Here is a 20,581-nt window from a genome sequence, read left to right as displayed (position 1 = left end):
TCAACTTCCGATTTTAATTTTTTTAACTTAAAATTATTTCTTGACTTATTACGAAATAAGAAATTTTTATTTTGAAGTTAAAATGCGAGCTAGATAGGCTCGTAATTTGAACAACAAGAAACTGAGACCACGTTCCCGGTTGTATCATGATTGTTGAGCCAGAATATTGCAAAAAACAGATTTTTATTTAAAAAGAAGTATATTGCTATTTTTATTATATTTAAATATTACTTTTTCTAAAAAAAACATCTTTGCCCATATTCTAGTTCAACGGCCATGATACAACCAGGCCCTCCTCCATGATATAGCAACCATGTAGAATTCGGTCCTTGTTTTTTAAAAAAAAATATTTTTCACAGGTTGTTTCAACATTAAACATCAACTCAGATCTTACTCTTTTCTATATTATGGCTCAAAATGATCTATATATAAAAAATACTACAAAGAATAAACTGATTCTGTAACGGTACTTAATTTACCCACATTTTTCTTCGGGTTTCCCCATAAATCATAAGCTTAATCAAGGTCCCTAATTGAACAAGAATTTAGAACGGTACATACCGGACAATTAACCATGGTTAAACATTTAACAAAATAAAATAAAATAAACCATAGTTAAAGCAACAGGTAATGTAATTTTCATTGGGTATTTTTTAACATTTTAACAGGCAATGTAATCCTTAAATAAAAATTCATTTGGATTTCCTTTTTTAATTTATATATTTAAAATTTTAAAATTTGTTAATAAAAAAATAGTCAAAATAATCTAACTTTTCAATTTTTTTTAAAATACTGATAAAGTTACATATTGCAAAAAAATATTTGATATTACATATAAGGTTTGTACAAAATTTGTTACAAAAAGAAATATGTAACTTCGAATATTTTTTAAAAAACCACAAAAGTATTGTATATTCAAATTTTATTTAATACCTATTTTAATCTAGATTTTAACCATATTAAATAATGGTTTTATTCAAAAAATTTAAAATTTTAATATATAGGCTAAATTCCAGTTTTTTTAGGTAAGGGTCAGGTTGAATTCTTCCAAAAAATAAAAGGTGCATTTGAAGCTTATTGTCAAGCAGGATCAAGATTTTAGACTTTTTCCTGTCCGATCGAGTTTGGTTTTGGACTTCTTAAACTTGAACATTGGAGAAAATATCCTTAAAAAACACACTCTATTCACTTTTTAAAAATTTAAGTATTATTTTGAAAAAAAATTATAATTAGATAATTTTTTATATTTTCAAAGTAATACACTAATAATAGTGAAGAAAATAAGTTTAGAAAATACGTGAATAACATAAAATTATTATTCACAAGTGCATGTGTAAAATTAATAATTAAATAAGGAAGTGTAGCCTAATATTATTGCAAGTTGTAAGTGGACTCGCATGGGGACCTAGCAGAAAAATATTGTTTTGAAAAAGAGAGAAAAAGATTAAAAAACTGTAGACATGGACACTTCATAAACCAACAAGAAGAGAACACGTTTCACAAAATCTCCAACTTCTTCGCATATGCAAATTCACCAGTCTCACGTGCACACCATTAGCTCACTCGCCAATATTCAACTCATTTTAGTTTTATTTCTCCATTCTACTCAAATGTACAAGTGCTGTGATATAATATGCAAGAAGTTTCTTTAAATATGTTTCTAAATTTTAAGCTTATTATATATGTTGATATAGTTGCGGATGTGTACATAAAGTTGACAAATGTAAAATATGGATAAGTGGTTTCTGCAAGATGAGACTTAATAACATTTTCTCATCGATACTAACCTAAAAAAAATAATAAGTATGTATTATTGAGATTAATGAAATTAAAATATTTATATATTATTTTATATGTATTATATTATTAAATGATTCAAAATTTAAATAGTTAAAAACTTAATAAGTCTTTTTACCACGGACTCCGCTTTATTGTGCCAATATAGTGCTTATATGAAAGTGAGAGTCTTGAATGATTTGGTATTGTTTTTCTTAATATTGATTTTTTATTTTTTTTCTTAATTTATTAATTATTTTGTTATATTATAATCTGAATAACCAAAATTAATCTTGAAACTGTTTGGTTCCTATAAAAGAGGTAAAATAGAAGTCGACTTTGATTAGAAATTAAGTTGGATAATATTTTTTAATTAAATTATAATTATTTAAACTTTATTTTGGAAAGTGTTAACAGACTTTTTAGGAAGGTGTGAACCAACCAACCAAATTATCATATGTTTTGTTTATAATAGTATAGTATAGATAAGGAATTTATATTGTTTCATAAAATTAAATTAAATCTATAATATTTTTTGTGTACACATGAAATAACCATCCACCAAAAATTGGAATATCCATCCACAAAGACTATAGTATTCAGCTATATGTCTGCCCTAGTAGTTGAAAAGTTAAAATTTTGTTGGAATAAACAAATAAATACAAACAAGGAGAAAAAATGATATTTAAGCCAAAAAGGAAAAGTAAAATGAGACTAGTGCAAATTTATATCATATCTATATATGTATACATAATTTCTATAATACATTTTTTACATATAAACTAATATTTTTTATATAATTTTGCAATTTTTATAACACAAATATTTTTCATTCTAAAATTTTAAAATGATTAAAGAAAAATTTATGAATAATTATGCATAATAATAAAATATTACTAGGTCAACAAGTGGACAAAACCAAATTAGTTGGTCAAAAATTGGTTTAATCCTGAAAAATTTACATAATTGGTTAAAAAATTGAAAAATATGTAGTAGAAATATAAAGGCATTTTTAAAGTAGAAAACTAAATTAAAATACTAAATAAAAATTTCATTATCGTGCACATAATTATTATTTTAAATGATTAAATTATGAACCTTCTTTATTTTTCCTCTCAAATTGATCAAATTCAACAATTAAATATTAAAAATTATATTTAATCTAATAATGATATATATTTTAAATATGTTTGTATAAATATATGTTAATTTTATATGCACAATAAAAAAATTAAAATAATGTCATCCAAATAATAATAGAAAAATAAGTTTAAATTAGTTTCGATTAATAACCTCGTTAATTATTTGATTAAAATCCGATTATTCGATTAATCCTTTTACAAATCCGGTCTTACTATTCCGAAAAATACATGCCAAATGAACCCTTAAATTTTAAATATAAGGAATTTAAAATAAAATGTCGCTAGAAGAGGTTAGCTAGTTGTTCATTAAAAATTTAGCATGTTCTACTCTATTATTAAGGAATCATAGGGATGAGCGCGGTGCGGGCGGTGCGGTTTTTTCCTCAAACCGTAAACCAAGTTACGCATGCAGTTTGATCAAATTTCCAAACCGCACCCGCACCACGTACTCTCAAAAATCGCATAAACCACACCATGAAAATGCGGTGCGGTGCGGTGCGGTTTACACTTTACAAGTTTGAAAATTTTAAATAAAATATAAAACTTAAATTTAAATAAAATACAAAACTTAAATTTAATCAAATTTCGACTAATATAACACAAAGTCGCCAATATTCTTCAATAATATAAATTAGAAATTACACACCGGGAAATTTAACTTTTTTAGGAATTCAATTACAAAACAAAAATAACTTATAAATTATAAATTATAATTATTCTAATAAAAAATTAAGTTATGATTAAAAATAACTGGTGGACAACAATGGTTAATTGTATTTTATATTTTTGGTAGGTAATGCAGCAGAGTAGTCATTTTTCCAAGTCAATGATCTCACGAGAACAAGTAACCAAAGGGAAAAAAATAACTTAAATCTATTGTAACCTTTAAATTCTATTAAATGAGTTCACTATTTATAACATATTAAATATTAGGGTACGGTACGAACGGTTTTTGCGGTTTTTGCAGTTTTCTGCTCACCCCTAAAGAATCATATCTCATTTTTTTCATTTTTATGAATAAAATATTTATTTTCTTTCATTTTCAATCTTTTTTCCTCTCTTTCATTCTTTAAATTTAATTTTAAATTATAATAAAAGGCATATATAAAGAGTATTAAGGTTATGTAAGAATTATCATTTACCTTATAATATCCAAAACCTCGTTAGGTTTTACATTGATAAGAAATGTACCAAGAGACTTTCAAAGTTCGATTGTTTCAAGTCTATTGCCTCTTTTTACAAGACCAATGATAACACGAAAATTTATAGGAGTGAACTAGTAAGTAATCAGTCCGTTTAAAAATTTAAGGTGATAAGAGAAAATTTTGAACATGATTTTATACTCTACTCTCTCTCAACCGTATAATATATTTCGCTACAATTGACAACGATAAATACGACCAATACCAATATACCAATACTAACAATAAATATTTAAATTAAATAAACGGGTTGAGAGGACTCGAACCCGAGTCTCTCTCTAAACCGAGTTCTGATATCATGTTAAGTAATCAGTCCGTCTAAAATATTAAGGCGGTAGAGGAAGACCCGAACATGATCTTATACTTTTATACAAAATGACTAAACGTAGGCCTGGAAGTCGGGCTGAGCGAGCAGAATTCCGAGTCTGTCATAATTGGAGCGGAGTTTACTCTAGTCAAGCTGAACCGGCTCGTTTAACTAATTGAGCATAAACCTCCGAACTCCACTCGTTTAATTTTAAGAGTCAAGTCGAGTCGGCTCATTTAGCTAAACGAGACGTATTAAACGAGTCGGGCAAACCGGCTCCTTAAATTTTATACTTAATGGACTATAAAACTTTTCTCGAACTCCACACATTTACTTTCACGAGACGAGTCGGCTTGTTTAATTAAATGAATTAGAATCTGTGCCCGAACTCGGCTCGTTTAATCAAACAAGTCGAGTCTTAAATAAGCTGAATTGATCTAACTTAAACGAGTTTGAGTCGGGCGAGTTCGTCAGCCGATATAATCGAATTACAGGTTTGGGTGAACGATTTGGAGTAACATCTCGGAACTTATTTAGTGGACTCTTTAAAATCTTATATCAAAACGTGATTATACGCGACGAGACATGTTTTATTAATAAAAAAAATTGTAAGCATTTTTCTGAATATCTTAATATATTTCTTTAAAAAGCTGATGTAAAATTTGGTTTGAAAAATGCTTCCGATCGAAAAAATATATAGGAAGTTATGGGGATCGGGCGGCGGTGGTTAGACTAGACTAGTATAGTAGGTAAGAAGGATTATAATAACAATAAATGCATGTAGGGCTGAACATTCGGTCGGTTCGGTCCAAAACCGGACTGAACCGAATAGACCGAAAAATCGAATTATCATATTTTCTTGGAACGAACCGGACCGAAATTTTATTATGGACCGCACCGGACCGAACCGAAATAATTCGGTTTGGTCCGGTTTTGGACCGAATGGAGCGAATTTTTTGAAAAAAATAAAACTATATTAAAATTTTAAATCAAAAATTATAAAATCTAAAATATAATTAAAATAAGGTGATATGTAGAGTTCTAAGAGTGTATAAATATAATTATAAATTAAAATTTATGATTAAATTTTTTAAGATATATGTAAAAGATATAACATAAAATTATGATATTTATGATTTGGACTATTCGGTCTATTCGGTCCGGACCCAAATATTTTTTACAAGAACCGGACCGAACCGAATTTTATTTCGGTCTATTCGGTCCGGACCGAATAGACCGAATTTTCTGAAAAATCAGGACCGAACCGAACTGAATGAAAAATTAGGACCTCGGTTCGGTTCGGTTTTGCTAATGCATGGGCTGTATGTCCGTTCCTTTAAAACCGCAACTATTGGATGGAAAGACCATTTAAATCTTTGAATCTTGCGCTCTGTTTATTTTCGGGTCGAGAGAGAGGCACTTGCAGCTTGAGCTCTATTTGTTTTTCTGGAATTTTCAGAGGAAACATTTTCTAAACTTGCATGCAAAATACCTTCTTTTTTTTAATTTTCTTATGGCTATGTTATCTGGATAGTATTTTTGTTGAAGGGGCAATTTTAAAAATAAACGGTTTCTTACCATTTTTTTTGATAATATTTAAATAACGAAAAATATTTTTTCAATATTTCTTTGTTAGATAATATTTCCTAGAAAAATATTTTCCATTTAAGATGAATATTTATTCCAAAAAAAGTTATTTTAGACAAAAATAGTGGAATATTGACGTTTATGTTAAGTGTCCGTTCGGAAAATTTTAAAATAATTGACTTATAATTTGAAATAAATAAGCAATTTAGAAGTGATAAGTAGATGAATTCTTATAAGTTATATAAGTTTTTGGATAATTTTACTAACAAATCGATTTTTTTTACTTAAATAAAAAATATATTTTTAATATAACTATCTTAAATATTTGTTAATTTTAAATTAGATTAACATTTGAAACAATAAAATAATTTTTTTGTTAATAAAAAATGAAAAATCAAAGTAAGTTGAAAAGAGTACGTCGTTATCAATATTGAAATTTTCAGCTTATAAGTTCAATAAGCTGTTACGAATTTATAAGATATAAGGTGACTTATAAGCTCGTGCAAAACATATCATTAGTGATCAGTCGCTCTAAATCTTAACGGTGTAAAGTAAAGTTCATATACACTTTAACACTTCTCATCAACCGTATGATACATTTAACTAGTATTGACATAACAAATATGTTATTTCAATTTTTTACATCTAAATTTGTCAGATAGGATTACTTTTGTAAACCTTATTATTGCCTTTGTTTTTGTAAAGGATGCCTTTGTTCTTGTTTTAATGTAAACTAGCATAATAACTCGGCCGAGACACGAGTCATTTTTAAAATTTTTTGTGTACACCATACAATTATATTAGTAAAATTCTTGATCATTTTCTTATTGATAAATATTGTATAACGTCTAAAATATATCAAATACAAGTTGAGTATCTATCAATGAGTATAATTTTCATGTAAAACATTATTAACGTTCATAACGTTTTTAATATATCTCATTAATCATAATACATATTTTCTTGTTTGTGCCTTGTAATTTGTTTATACTAAATGAATACAAGCAGGGTAGTCACTATACGTGTAAAAAGAAAATATTGAAGTTAATTTATCAAATATTGTCAATATATTTATAAAAAGAAACTAAAATTTAACATATATGTAAATTACAAAGTCGAGTAAATTTTTTAAGTTTTGGTCAAATAAACCCGGAGTAATGAGATATTTTATTACTAAAGTCATTACTAATTTACAATTACCTTGCTTAATTTAAAATGATTAGTAATACATAATTAAAGTGGTCAAGATCTGCAATCGTAATATTCAACAAAGTAAAATTTACACTACAATTAATATAAGTTTATTTTTTAAGAAAAATGTTATTATTTAAATTCAACGTTTATGTTGATTTAATATCATTGCTAATGTTTTAATTCATTAACTAAATTTCATCTCGTCCGTATAGTTACTTTTTAATCCTCTCTATTATACAAAGTTAATTTTATAAGATGTCAGATAATTGTCAATTCATAAATTAAAATCGACATAATTGATAAGTAGATTTTATATCTACTTGGAACGCTTCATTTCAGGCTTAAATTGATGTTTTGGACTCAAGTATCTGGTATGTTTGATGTGTTTTTGTGTAATTGCATTGCAGGCACTAGTTGGATGAGGAAAGGAGCTTTACATGGATTTTATGCTGAAAATAGATCAGAATTGGAAGTCTAGACCATTCTCAAGTTGTAGAGAAACTCGTTAGCTTCGTGTGGGCAGTTGAATTGCCTAATTCTGACGAGCAGAACTCAAGATACGGCCAAAAGAAGAATTGTCAGAAAATCACTAGAAGTCCGGCGCGCCCGCACCCCAGAAAACAGTGAACCGGAGCGCCCGCGTGGATTTTGGGGCGCCTGGCGCCGCCCTTTTTGCCTCAGAATCCTGTTTTGAGTGGAATTTGATGATTTTAAGAGTTCAGGTCCACTAGGGGATTACATAAACCAATAAAAGACGTTTTTAACAAAAACAAAGGAGCCAATGGAGAGCACAAGACGGCTACGGAGAAGAAGATTTTTGTATTCTTCAATATAGTTGATACTTTGGATGCTTATTTTCGATTTGTCTTTAAACCCTAGTACTGTTATATTGTTTTTATCATGTTTTCATTGGAACCCATGGTGACGATGAGTTCAATTGTGAACTAATAGTTGTCATGGGGTTCTAACGGATTTATCTATGGATTTCAATAGTTAATTGTTTTATAATTCTATGTCTGTGGTGATTTATGATTTTCTAGTTTGGTTGTGCTTATTCGTATTTGATGCGTAGCTAACATCTAAGATTGTTTGTTAATTTCTATTGAAGCGAAAGTGAATATAGAGGTTTAGAACTTGCCATGCTAGCATAGGTTTATGTATATTTGATATGCATAATTTGTGGGTAATTTTAACCATCTTATTCACCCTATGTAATCAAGATAGGTCACTTACTCTTAAACCATTATATTTTCAATCTTTATAGACATATAGGGACTAAGCATAATTAATGTATATTCAACTTCTATCTTAATTGTGGATGTTTGATAGTAGGGTATATGTATAACGAAATTTAGCGTATACTAGTTTCGTGTTATCTGATTAGTTGTCATCACCATCACATGCTAGGGTTAAAGAATATAACTTTGAATGAAGTATTTAATGAAGTTAGAATCCCATGTTTATTCTCATATAAGTAATTCAATCTTAATTCTCTTAGTTAATATTATTTAGTATAATCTCTTATTTAAATCAAAACTCAATTTGTTATTTGTCTTAGCATTGAACGATAACCATACATTATTGCATATGTGCATAATCTGAACTTAACCTAAACTGAGTCTCTATGGGAACGAACTTGACTTATATCTTATACTACTTGTGATCGCGTACGCTTGCGTGTATTTTCTCTTTTGATTTACAGCGAACAAGTTTTTGGCGCCGCTGCCAGGGACTTGGTGTTATTTTTAGTTTATGTGCTTGACATTAGTGGTCGTTAAAGTTCACTGACTCCGATTCTTTTACTTTCACGGTTTACTTATTTGTGTTTCAGGTACTCGAGAGAGCGTGTATGCGAACACATTCTCAATTTCTTAAGGAAACTATTGAAGAAGTTGAAGAAGAAGTTTTTGTTGTAATGGGAGAACAAGCAGCAAATCCAAAAGTTTTGATGGATTATTCTCAACCGAAGATCAATGACATTCAATTAAGCATTGTCAGGCCAGCCATCGCGACTAATACCTTCGAGATCAAGCCTGGCACGATCCAGATGATCCAAAACTCAGTTCAGTTTGGGGATTCTCCAACGGAAGATCCAAATATGCACATCAGGGATTTCATAAAGATCTGCAACACCTTCAGGTTCATTGGTGTGTCTGAGGATGCGTTGAAACTAAGACTGTTCCCATTCTCTCTGAGGGACAAGGCTAAGAGCTGGTTACACCCTCTATCAACTGGTTCGATTGCTACTTGGGAAGATCTTGCACAAAAGTGTCTCACTAAATTCTTCCTCATGGCAAAAATAGCTGCAATCAGGAATGCTCTTACTCAGTTTACGCAGCAATCAGGGGAATCGCTAGGTGAAGCTTAGGAGCGATATAAGGAGATGCTTAGGAAGTATCCTCATCATGGAATGCCTAATTGGATGATCATCAATTGCGTCTATAACGGTTTGGGAGCACATTTAAGACCCATGCTCGATGCAGCATCAGGTGGAGCCTTATGGGCTAAGAGTTGTAATGAATCTTATGAGCTAATTGAACTGATGGTTGCTAATGAATATCAGTATCCAACCCAGAGATTGACATATGACAAGGTAGCAGGGGTTCTTGAAGTGGATACAGCTTTGGCTATCACTGCTCAACTAAAGGCGTTGTCTATGAAGATCGATTCTCTGGATAACTATGGTGTTAATCAGATAACTAGTATTTATGAGTTGTGTGCAGGTTCGCATGCGACGGAGCAATACGATATATCTAGTGAATCAGCTCAGTTTGTGAGCAACTTTCTGAGACAGCAGCAGCCAGTTCCTGCCATGTACCATCCTAACAACTATAATCATCCGAACTTCAGCTGGAGCAATAATCAGAATGCAATGCAACAGTCGTACCGGCAGTTTGGAAATAAGTAATTCAATCTTCCTGGTTTTCAGCAGCAATTTACACCAAGACAACAACTCCAACTTCAACAACAAACTCATGGAGGTGCAAGTCAATCTTCGAATGAAAAATATGAATTGGAGGAGTTGAGGCTTATGTGCATAAATCAGGCTCTTATATGTAAAAGCCAGACTGCTTCTATCAAGACTCTGGAGAACCAAATATGGCAAATTGCTAATGCCTTATTGAATCGACCAACATGAACGATTCTTAGTGATACAGAAGCCAATCCAGGCAAAAGGGAAATGAAAGAACAAGTGAACTCCATCATCTTGAGGTCTGGAAAGGTCGAAATCCCTCAAATTCAACAAGATGAAGATTCTGAAGATTATGTTCAAAATATAGGTGCATCTGCACTTTTGCCAATTCCAGAAAATGAGATTGTAGCTGAAAAAGTTGTGCAGAAGGATGCCGAGGTGGAACCAAATAAGAAAGCTGTTGAAAGCAATCCTCCTGAGGGTAATACAGGGGATAAGAAGGTCTACCCACCTCCCCCATTTCTTAAAAGGCTTCAAAAGCACAAGCTCGACAAGCAGTTTGCTAAGTTTTTGGAGGTTTTCAAGAAGTTTCACATTAACATACCTTTTACGGAAGCTCTAGGACAGATGCCGAGCTATGGTAAGTTTATGAAGGGTATTCTATCTCGGAAGCTAAAACTTGAGGAGTTGGAAACCGTTGCTCTAACAGAAGAGTGCAATGTTGTGCTGCAACAGAAACTACCCCCCAAACTTAAAGATCCAGGAAGCTTCACTATTCCTTGCACTATTGAAAACTTTTCTTTTGACAAGTGTTTATGTGACTTGGGAGCTAGCATCAATCTGATGCCATTATCAGTCTTCATGAAACTTGGTTTGCCTGAGCCAAAATCGACAAACATGTCCTTACAGTTTACCGATCGGATCATCACTTATCCACGAGGTATAGTGGAGGATGTCTTGTTCAAGGAGGACAAACTCATCTTCCCTGCTGATTTTGTAATTCTGGATTTTGAGGAAGATAAGAAGATTCCCATCATCTTGGGAAGACCATTCTTGGCGACAGGCCGAACTATGATCGATGTGCAAAAATGAGAGCTTACGATGAAGGTTCAAGATCAGAAGGTCACTTTTAATGTGTTCAAGGTAATAAAGTTACCCACAGATAAAGAAGAGTGCTTTAAAGTAAAGCGGGTCGCCTCTGTCGTGAATTCGGAGCTTGAGCAATTTCCAAAGTCAGATACCTTCGAGAGATCTTTAATAGGGGAATAAGTTATTGAAGATGAAGAAGGAGCAGAGCAACTGCAGGTTTTGAATGCACCTCCGTGTAAGAGGAAGTTGGATATGTCATTCGATTCTCTTGAGTTAGCAGAGCTGAAAATTTCTCAGGAGCGTCTTGAGCCGTCTATTGAAGAAACTCCCAAACTTGGGCTCAAACCGCTGCCAGATCATTTGAGTTATGCATTTTTAGGTGCACCCTCTGACAAGGGGTTGTAATATATCTATGATAATCTAAAGGGTGACCGGCCGGTCCCTTCCGTACTTATAGAGGGTCCCTCTCGTGCACCACAGACAGTTGATAGGTTTGGTCTTGGTGATGCGCAGTATAGAAGGTCGATTCGGCGTATTGAAGCCATGCATGACATCCACCGATGTTTTGCTGAAGATTTGACACACGCTCTCGGTACTATTTTCAGAGACACTTGTGTTGAGGTTGATTGACCACTTGATCCTCCACCCGAAGAGGGTGATCCTCCCGCTAACTAGGTATACCTTGTATCCTTATCATTACCTTCAATGAGGACATTGAAAATTTTAAGTTTGGTAGTGATAATGTAAGGATTAGTTTGTGTGTGTCCATATAGATTCAAATAGATTCATGTTGCATGTTTAGTTGTATTTCATCCATATTTTTGCATGATTGTTCATATAGGACATATTTGTTTGTATTTTTATGTAAGTGCATATAGTTGCATTTGCATGCATATAGCATGATCCCTTAGGTTGAGTTGTTTCTGATTGATTGGTTGGTGTTAATTTGAGTGTAATGATGACGAATAGAGGGATGTTTAAGTCTTAATGAATTGATTTGCATGCCCAGAAAAAAAATCACAAGTCTTATAGGATTGCTTTTGATCAACAGAAAGCGATGCAAGTATTCAAATGGTAAAAGGGTAAAAGGAGAAATTTACCTTCACAAGTAAATAATATATAATTTACAATTAGAATATGGAGTGATAACAGTAATTGTGATCTTTATAAGAGAGACCGGAAGTCAAAAGAATACACATAAATACATACTAGCTTAAAACATGTGCCATGCACAGATCACACAGATTTTTTTAATATTACATATTTTTAAAAAAAATATATTTTGAATTCAATTTTGAATTTTATTTATTTAAGAAATTTAATGATATGACTTCATGATAATTATATTAGTAGACATATATGTTCATAATTTTTTAGAACATTTAAACTTATTTTAAGTGATAACATTGGTAAAGGGGGAAATATTATTATAACGAAATTATTATTATATTGAAGATAAAAATATAATGTCTCCAATATGTTGGGACATTAAAAAATATTATTTTAGCATGATGATTAATTAATCGATTAATTATAATTTTATAAAAGATATTTGAGAAAGACAATATTACTAATTGAACGATGTAGTTTTATTGATAATTATATGTGTGTTTAAAAAAATATTGTTATTCCTAGAAGACTAACAATGAGATTTACAGAAGGGGGGTTGAATGTAAATCTCAAAACTTTTTCAAGTTTTGAGCAGTTTATAAAGTTGTGTGTTCAAGAAGAACAAGTGTGTGAATTGCTTTAAGCTAATACAGACAGATATATATTCAAGCACAAATGTAAAGAACACAACAGACCTTAAAAACTTTTCTGGTGGATTTGTTGTTCCACCAGAGATGGTATATTAGAAAATCTGTGTTCAACAATGTTGATCACAGCTGCATCCTAGTACAAACTAGATGAATTTTCTCTCAAGATATTTCTTAACAGCTCTGGAAAAAATCTCTCTAATTACTAGCTTCTTCTTGGTTCATATATATTACCAAGTGTACAAGTGAAAAACAATATAAAATTACAATAGTAAAATAAGTTCTTCACTTGCTTCTTTTCCTGTTCACTCAAGTACTTTGTTGACTATTGCAACTTTGTACAAAAGAAGAACGGCTGCTTTTTCTGTTGATCCTGAAATTCGGCTACCACATCTCAGTTTTCTCTGTCAACCCACGTGCCTCTGCTTGTAGGTACAACTACCACTTATCAACGGCTGATTAGCAGAACATCCGTTGAAGCTTTCATCCGTTGATGACTTCATCCGTTGAAGGATGTTATCCGTTGAAGCTTTCATCCGTTGATGCTCTCATCCGTTGAAGGATGTTATCCGTTGAAGCTTTCATCCGTTGATGCTCTCATCCGTTGAAGGATGTTATCCGTTGAAGCTTTCATCCGTTGATGCTCTCATCCGTTGAAGGATGTTATCCGTTGAAGCTTTAGAGACATCCGTTGAAGCTTAGCTTCTCATCCGTTGAAGGTCTTTTAAGTCATCCGTTGATACCACTTCATTTATACAAAATTACAAGGCATGAAATATTTACAATTGGCCTTCCTATCTGCATATCATCTAGTAGTCAACATGACTCATAGTTTCTCTCAACTTCTAAGAATTACAATTTTAAATACAGAGACTGAAATATGCTACAATACTAGACTTATTTCTAAGTAAAGCTACACCATCAACGGATAGCCAAAGTGGTCTTATCCGTTGAGGCTACAGACACTAAATTTCTACTTAAGTGTTTTGTTAAACATATCATCAAACTAATGCACATATATTCCTAACAATCTCCCCCTATTTATGTCTATAAGAACTGTAGGCATAAATTCAGAGTTAACTTGATGATAACAAAACACTTAACAAATATTTGAATTGAAACTAAGTAGAAATATAAAAAGTGCTGCAAAAGTGTATGTACTAGGAGGTAATTGAAGATTTACAGTATTTCCAAGGGTGCTCCTCTAGCCTGAGCAAAACATCATTTTCTTCTTTGTTCCCTGGTTTTCTTTCCTAGCCCTTTGTCATTTCCCTCAATTTGGAGTTGGAGTTTTCTGAAGAATTCAGCTTCATCTTCATCACTGATATCCAACTTAGATTGCATTTCCTTGAGAGTTTCATTGCTGGCAATCTTGAGTTGGTCTTCAAGTCTGAAAAATCTTCTGACTCCTCTGTCATCTCTAAATTCCATCAACCAATGAGGTGATTTGTGAATTTTAGTTCCCCTTTCTTGTATGAGTAAGGTTCTGGGCAAAGCATTTGGTTCCCTCCAAGTCTTCCTTATGTTGGCAATCTTGTTGAGAATTTCAGTCTTGGCTGTTCTGGTAAAGCCAGAATCCTTTTTGATGGCTGAAAAGACTCTGATCAAGGTAGAGTAGCCTTCATTTAGAATCCTGTGGAGAGGCCATGTTCTTTCCCCAGCTCCTTTATATCTGAACACTAATCTTTCTGGTAACTGTCTGTAGGCAGCTATTCCCCTTACATCCTCCAGCTCATCCAGATAGAGTTCAATGTCTGAAATTTCTTTTATGTCACAGATGTGAACATAATCATCTTTAGAAATGGGTGACTTAGGTTTAGGTTTTTGTTTTTGAGTGAATTTCTTAGAGGTGTGGGAGGTGTAGATTTTGGTTTTCTTTTCTGTTTCTTTGGTGGTGGAAGAGTGGTTAGAAAGGTAGGCAATGTGATGTTGTCCCAATCAATAGGTTCCTCTTTTGGAATGATTGGTTCACCATGGATATTTATAGAGGGATCAGTAACAAAAGGTTCAGGTATGGAAGGTAGTGGTTTAGATGTAGATTTGGTATCTTCAGGGTTATCTTCACTCCTTCTGTGTGCCTTGGCCTTTCTTCTGTTTCCCTTCTGCCATTCCTCTCTTTCCTCCATATTTTCACCAAATATGCTCCCAAGAACCTCATCTAAGTTAGCAATCTTTTCTTCACCCCTGACTTCAATTCCTTTCATTTCTTCAACTTGGCTTGACTTTAGCTGTTTTTCAAGCTTTGCTTGTGCTCTTTTGTCAGCCTTTAATTGCTTGGCTTCTTCTTTCTTAGCTATTGAGAATTTGGGATGTCCTTGCATCACACATATGCTCTTTCCCTCTCTAATGATAATAGCTCTATTTCTCCTTACAGCCTCATCCATGGACTTTTTGAGATAGGCAATACTCCTGCCTAAGATCTTGTTCTCATCATCTTTTGAAGGAGGAAAGTCCACTTCTTTTAAAGGATTCTTTGTTGAGTCCTTATTGGATCTTTCATTGGGCTTGAGGATTATAGCTTGTAGCTCTTTGGAAGAAGCTTCTCCATCCTTAAGACTCCCTACTGGCATGAGCTCCATGTTGATTGGTTCAATCTTTGTGCTAAATTTCACAGATGTTGATTTGTTTTGTGTAGAACCAAACACCAATTGCAACCTTTCATCAATTCTCCTCCATTGTTCTTTCATTTGTATTTCAGCTGCTGCTAGCTGAATCAAATCAATTCCATCAGATTTTCCCTTGATTTGAATGATTGGAGAGGTAGTGATGGCAGGAACTAGCACTTTAGATATCTGAATCTTTGTAGAGGGCTCTCCTTCCCCTTCCCTGTTATTCTCCCCCTTTTTGTTATCATCAAGGAGAGGGGTCAAGCCTTGTGCTTTTGCCAGCTGCATTAGGAGATTGGTTTGAGATTGTTGGTTGAGAAGAAGGGTGGCCACAGAATCTTCAATTCCTTGAACTCTGTCTTCCAACTTGGCCAGCCTTTGTTCAGTAACTGATTCCTTTTTCAATCTCGAAACCAAGTCCTGCAAAGTACCATAGGGCATGACTGAATCCAATTTTTCTGAAGTGAAGGATTTCAAGTCAGCAATATCTTTCCTGAGATCATTTAGACTCATATCTTGCTTTACTTTCTGCAACTTCATGAGATGCAGTGAGTCCAGGTGAGCTTGGAGGATAGCCTTGATATTTGCATTTGAAGTGTTCTGAATGGCCTGTTGAATAGTGATGATTTGTTTGACCAGGTGGACATTGAATTCACCTGTTCTATGCTCCTTAGTCAGGGCCCATTCAGGTAGATTAGAAATGGAACTAGGGTCTTCATCTCCCCCTATGTTCATGCTTCCATCAGAAGAAATAGAGTCATCATCATCAGAATTTACTCCAAATTCCTCAGATGGCTCACCAGCTGTAGAAGGCATCCTGTTAATAGCAGCTTTATCCCTTTGAAGAGATTCTGTTGAGTGCACTAGATGTAGTGTCCTCTCTGCCTCCTCATTGCCCTGAGCAGCCAACAGTTGATAGGCTGTCACAGGATGAGTAAAAGTGTCAGCATCCAAGGAAATGTTATCAATTACAGCTTTGTAATGTTGCTGAAATTGTCTTTCCTTTTCAGCATCATCCACAATCATTGACTCATGAGCAATGGCTGGTTCCACCCTTGTATCAACTGTACCTGCTTTTCTCTCTTTTTCTCTATGTTCTTGCATCAGGGGCTCCCCCTGGCTCACACATCTCACTCCCTCACCTTCACCTTCTAAGGTGGTACTCCACTCACTGACTTTTGCCATGCTGGAAGAAATAGCATGCATTTTTGTGCTCTCAATCTCTCCTTTTGCCTGGGAGCAACCCAGCCTCTCACTCAAATTTTCACTCCCTGCCCTCAATCCTAAAAGTGATTGCACAGTATTCATGTCTTCTACACTTGGAATCATTTCAGTTGTTTGTGTAGAGACTATCAACGGATGTGGAATATCCGTTGAAGTTGAAACTGTTGTTATCAACGGATAACTGCTGTTAAGCTTATCCGTTGAAGAGCAACCACTTGTCAACGGATGAGTGATATCCATTGAAGAAGGAAAAGAAGATGAAATTGAAAGTGATATAACTGTTGAATCTGTATAGATTGATTTGATATGTGTTGATACAGATCCTTCAATTATATCTGAAAGAATTTGCGGGTGATCCAACAAATCATCTAAAAGATGATGATCACCTGTATTTGAGTGGGGCTCCTCCCTGAGTTGTAAAGAGGGAGAATCAGGAATTGATGGGAATAGCATATCCACATCCAGAGATGGTGAAGAAGCATTTGGTGATTGATGTGTAGTTATTGTGAGAGAATGGGGCTGTGACTCCACATTTATTGGAGTCACATCAAACTGAGTTTGAGAAGGCACAGAGACAGATGGATGTTTCTGTGCAGTGTGTGCACCCTGTGTAGAAGATTGGGTTCTAGCCTTCTTTCTTCTAATAAAGGCTTTTGTAGGTGAGTGTTTGGCTTTAGTGTCCCTCCCTCTTTTGTTCTGTGTTCCTGGATGGGAACTCTTTTCAATAGTAACATCCTTTTGGGAGGATGCTACTAGGGATGTGCTAGAGACCTTTTCAACCACCACAGCTTTTTGAGAAACTGGGGCTTGGCTAGCTTGGGAAGCACTCAACTCTCCTTCCTTATCCTGGGGGTTTCTTTGATGTTCACCCCTCCCCTCACCACTCATACCCTGATCACTTCCCTCAGGGTTAATGGTTGTTGTTACAACTGTTGTCTTTTGAGAAACAACAGAGGTGGTTTTCTTTGTCTTGGATTTTGAAAGTTTGGATTTGGTGACTTTGGTAGAAATCTGTTGGGGCATTGACACAGATTTCATGGCCACACTAGAAGATAAAGAAATAGAGGGGTTGGAAGAAGTAGGAGTTGTAGAAGCAATTACCTCACCTACCTGGGGTGCATTCATGATTGGTAAATATACCAATTGCACACTGCTGTTAAGATCCATTCTCTTCAAGTCTGCAAGAACTCTTTTCTCTTGTGCCCAGCACTTGAGTTTATTATTCTCATTGATTATGACTAAACCTTCAGCAACATGGTTAGCCAATAACATAAAGAATCTAGCATAATAGATGTTATTAGGTCTATTAGCTTTGTTACCTAATCTAGTACCTAATTCTAGCATCACATAGTTGCTAAAGTTAAAGTACCTATCAGAAACAAGCATATAGAACATGTTAACAAGAGATGAAGTTATGGCATCAAAATTACTAATTTTCCCAGAGAAAACCTTTATGAAGGCATCCCCAAGAAAACTCCATTCTTTCCTAAGGCCTTTTCGTCTAATACCCCCTAAATTAGCAGAGTTAAGAGAGTAACCTATGGAATCTAACATGCTGGATACATCACTATCAGTGTGTGGTGTCATGGCATTGTTCTCAGGTAATTTAAAACATGCTTGTAAGTCATCACAGTTTATACAGTGATTTTTACCTTTGAGAGTGAAGGAGATAGTCATATCCATGGAGTTGAACTCAGCAGTTGTCCAAATCTCCTCAACTACTTCACAGAAAATCGTTGGGGCTTCCAGCATTGCATAGCTAAGTTTACAGTTTTTGATGAAGTCCATCATTTTGTGATAATCTGAGTGGGCTTCATTCTTCTCTACCAGAGCTATGAAATTATTCTTCTCGTAGATGAACCCAGATTGAGACATAATCTTCACGACTGGTGCCATTGTTGTGAGTAGAAATTGCAGAGAATAACTTGAGGGTTTTGCAGAGAGAAAATGGTAAATGCTTGAAATTCTAAGAAAGCGTAAAGTAATAATGAACAATCAGAAGGGCTTATATGCTTTCAAAAAAAAAAATAAATAAAGGATTAATCAATAAATAGGTGTTAGTGAATTTCAGCCGTTTAAGAATAAACTGTAAGTATTCTAATAACTACCTTTAAAACCAATACATACAGATGTATGTATGGTATCAACGGTTAAGAAAATAGAATCAACGGCTGTGAAACACCTCAAACGTCTGATGTGACATTTCAACGGATAATGTAAATTGTCATCCGTTGAAAGGTACTTCAGCTTTATCCGTTGACGGATAAAAGTTCCAGAGATATACTTGTCTTTCAACGGATAATGAATATCCGTTGATAGAGCAATTTTGACTTTCAACGGATAGGGAACATCCGTTGATGGAATAAACTTTGTTAAAAGTCAAATTTGTTCTAGCAACTAATATATTTCAGGCTCCACATCAAATTGCAAAGAAGACATGAATTTTAAGAGTAATTAAGCATACCTAGCTCACTTACCAATCTTGTGAATGTTGATTCATCAAGTGGCTTGGTAAATATGTCAGCAATTTGTTGTTCACTTGGAACAAAATGTAGTTCTACTGTACCATTCATGACATGCTCCCTGATGAAGTGGTACTTAATATCAATGTGCTTGGTCCTTGAGTGCTGCACAGGATTCTCTGTTATGGCTATGGCACTTGTGTTGTCACAAAAGATAGGTACTCTATCAACATGAAGTCCATAATCAAGGAGTTGATTCCTCATCCATAACATTTGAGAACAGCAACTTCCAGCAGCAATGTATTCAGCCTCAGCTGTAGAAGTAGAGACTGAATTTTGCTTTTTGCTAAACCATGATACAAGCTTGTTTCCCAGGAATTGACAGGAGCCTGTTGTACTTTTCCTGTCTATTTTGCAACCTGCATAGTCTGCATCTGAATAACCAATTAGATCAAAGCCAGATTCTCTAGGATACCAAATTCCTAAATTTGGTGTACCCTTGAGATATCTGAAAATTCTCTTGATAGCAATTAAGTGAGACTCCCTAGGATCAGCTTGAAATCTCGCACACAGACATGTAGCAAACATTATATCTGGTCTGCTAGCAGTTAAATATAAAAGTGAACCAACCATGCCTCTATAACTTGTAATGTCCACAGACCTTTCAGTCTTATTTAATTCAAGTTTGGTGGCAGTGGCCATGGGAGTTTTTGCAGATGAACATTCCATTAAGTCAAACTTCTTTAAAAGATCATGAATATATTTAGTTTGACTAATGAAAATTCCATTACTAACTTGTTTAATTTGTAAACCAAGAAAATAGGTTAGTTCTCCCATTAGGCTCATTTCATAATTGCTTTGCATTAGCTTAGCAAACTTCTTACAAAGATTATTATCTTTAGAACCAAATATTATGTCATCTACATAAATTTGAACAAGTATACTAGAGCCATTAACATTTCTAAAGAAGAGAGTTTTATCAACAGTACCTCTAGTGAAGTGATTCTCCAAAAGAAATTTTGATAATGTTTCATACCAGGCTCTAGGTGCTTGCTTCAGTCCATAGAGTGCTTTCAACAGATAATACACATAGTCTGGAAAATTTGGATCTTCAAATCCTGGAGGTTGACTTACATAGACTTCTTCCTCTAATTTCCCATTTAGAAATGCACTCTTGACATCCATTTGATAGACTTTGAAATTGGCATGGGCTGCATAGGCTAGAAAGATTCTGATAGCTTCAAGTCTTGCAACAGGAGCATATGTCTCATCAAAATCTATTCCCTCTTGCTGAGAATAGCCTTTAGCAACCAATCTGGCT

General features: G+C 33.8%; 1 non-coding gene across 1 annotated transcript; it reads right to left on the bottom strand.

Moving 5' to 3' along the window:
- Positions 1–9,513: 9,513 nt before the first annotated feature.
- Positions 9,514–9,620, bottom strand: LOC141709242 (small nucleolar RNA R71). The gene has a single exon (XR_012569830.1). It is a non-coding gene; the product is annotated as a small nucleolar RNA R71 (small nucleolar RNA).
- Between the last annotated feature and the right edge of the window lie 10,961 nt (positions 9,621–20,581).

This window comes from Apium graveolens, chromosome 2 (assembly GCF_009905375.1).
Source record: "Apium graveolens cultivar Ventura chromosome 2, ASM990537v1, whole genome shotgun sequence".
Lineage (NCBI taxonomy): Eukaryota > Viridiplantae > Streptophyta > Magnoliopsida > Apiales > Apiaceae > Apium > Apium graveolens.
This window is presented reverse-complemented; position numbering and strand designations above follow the sequence as displayed.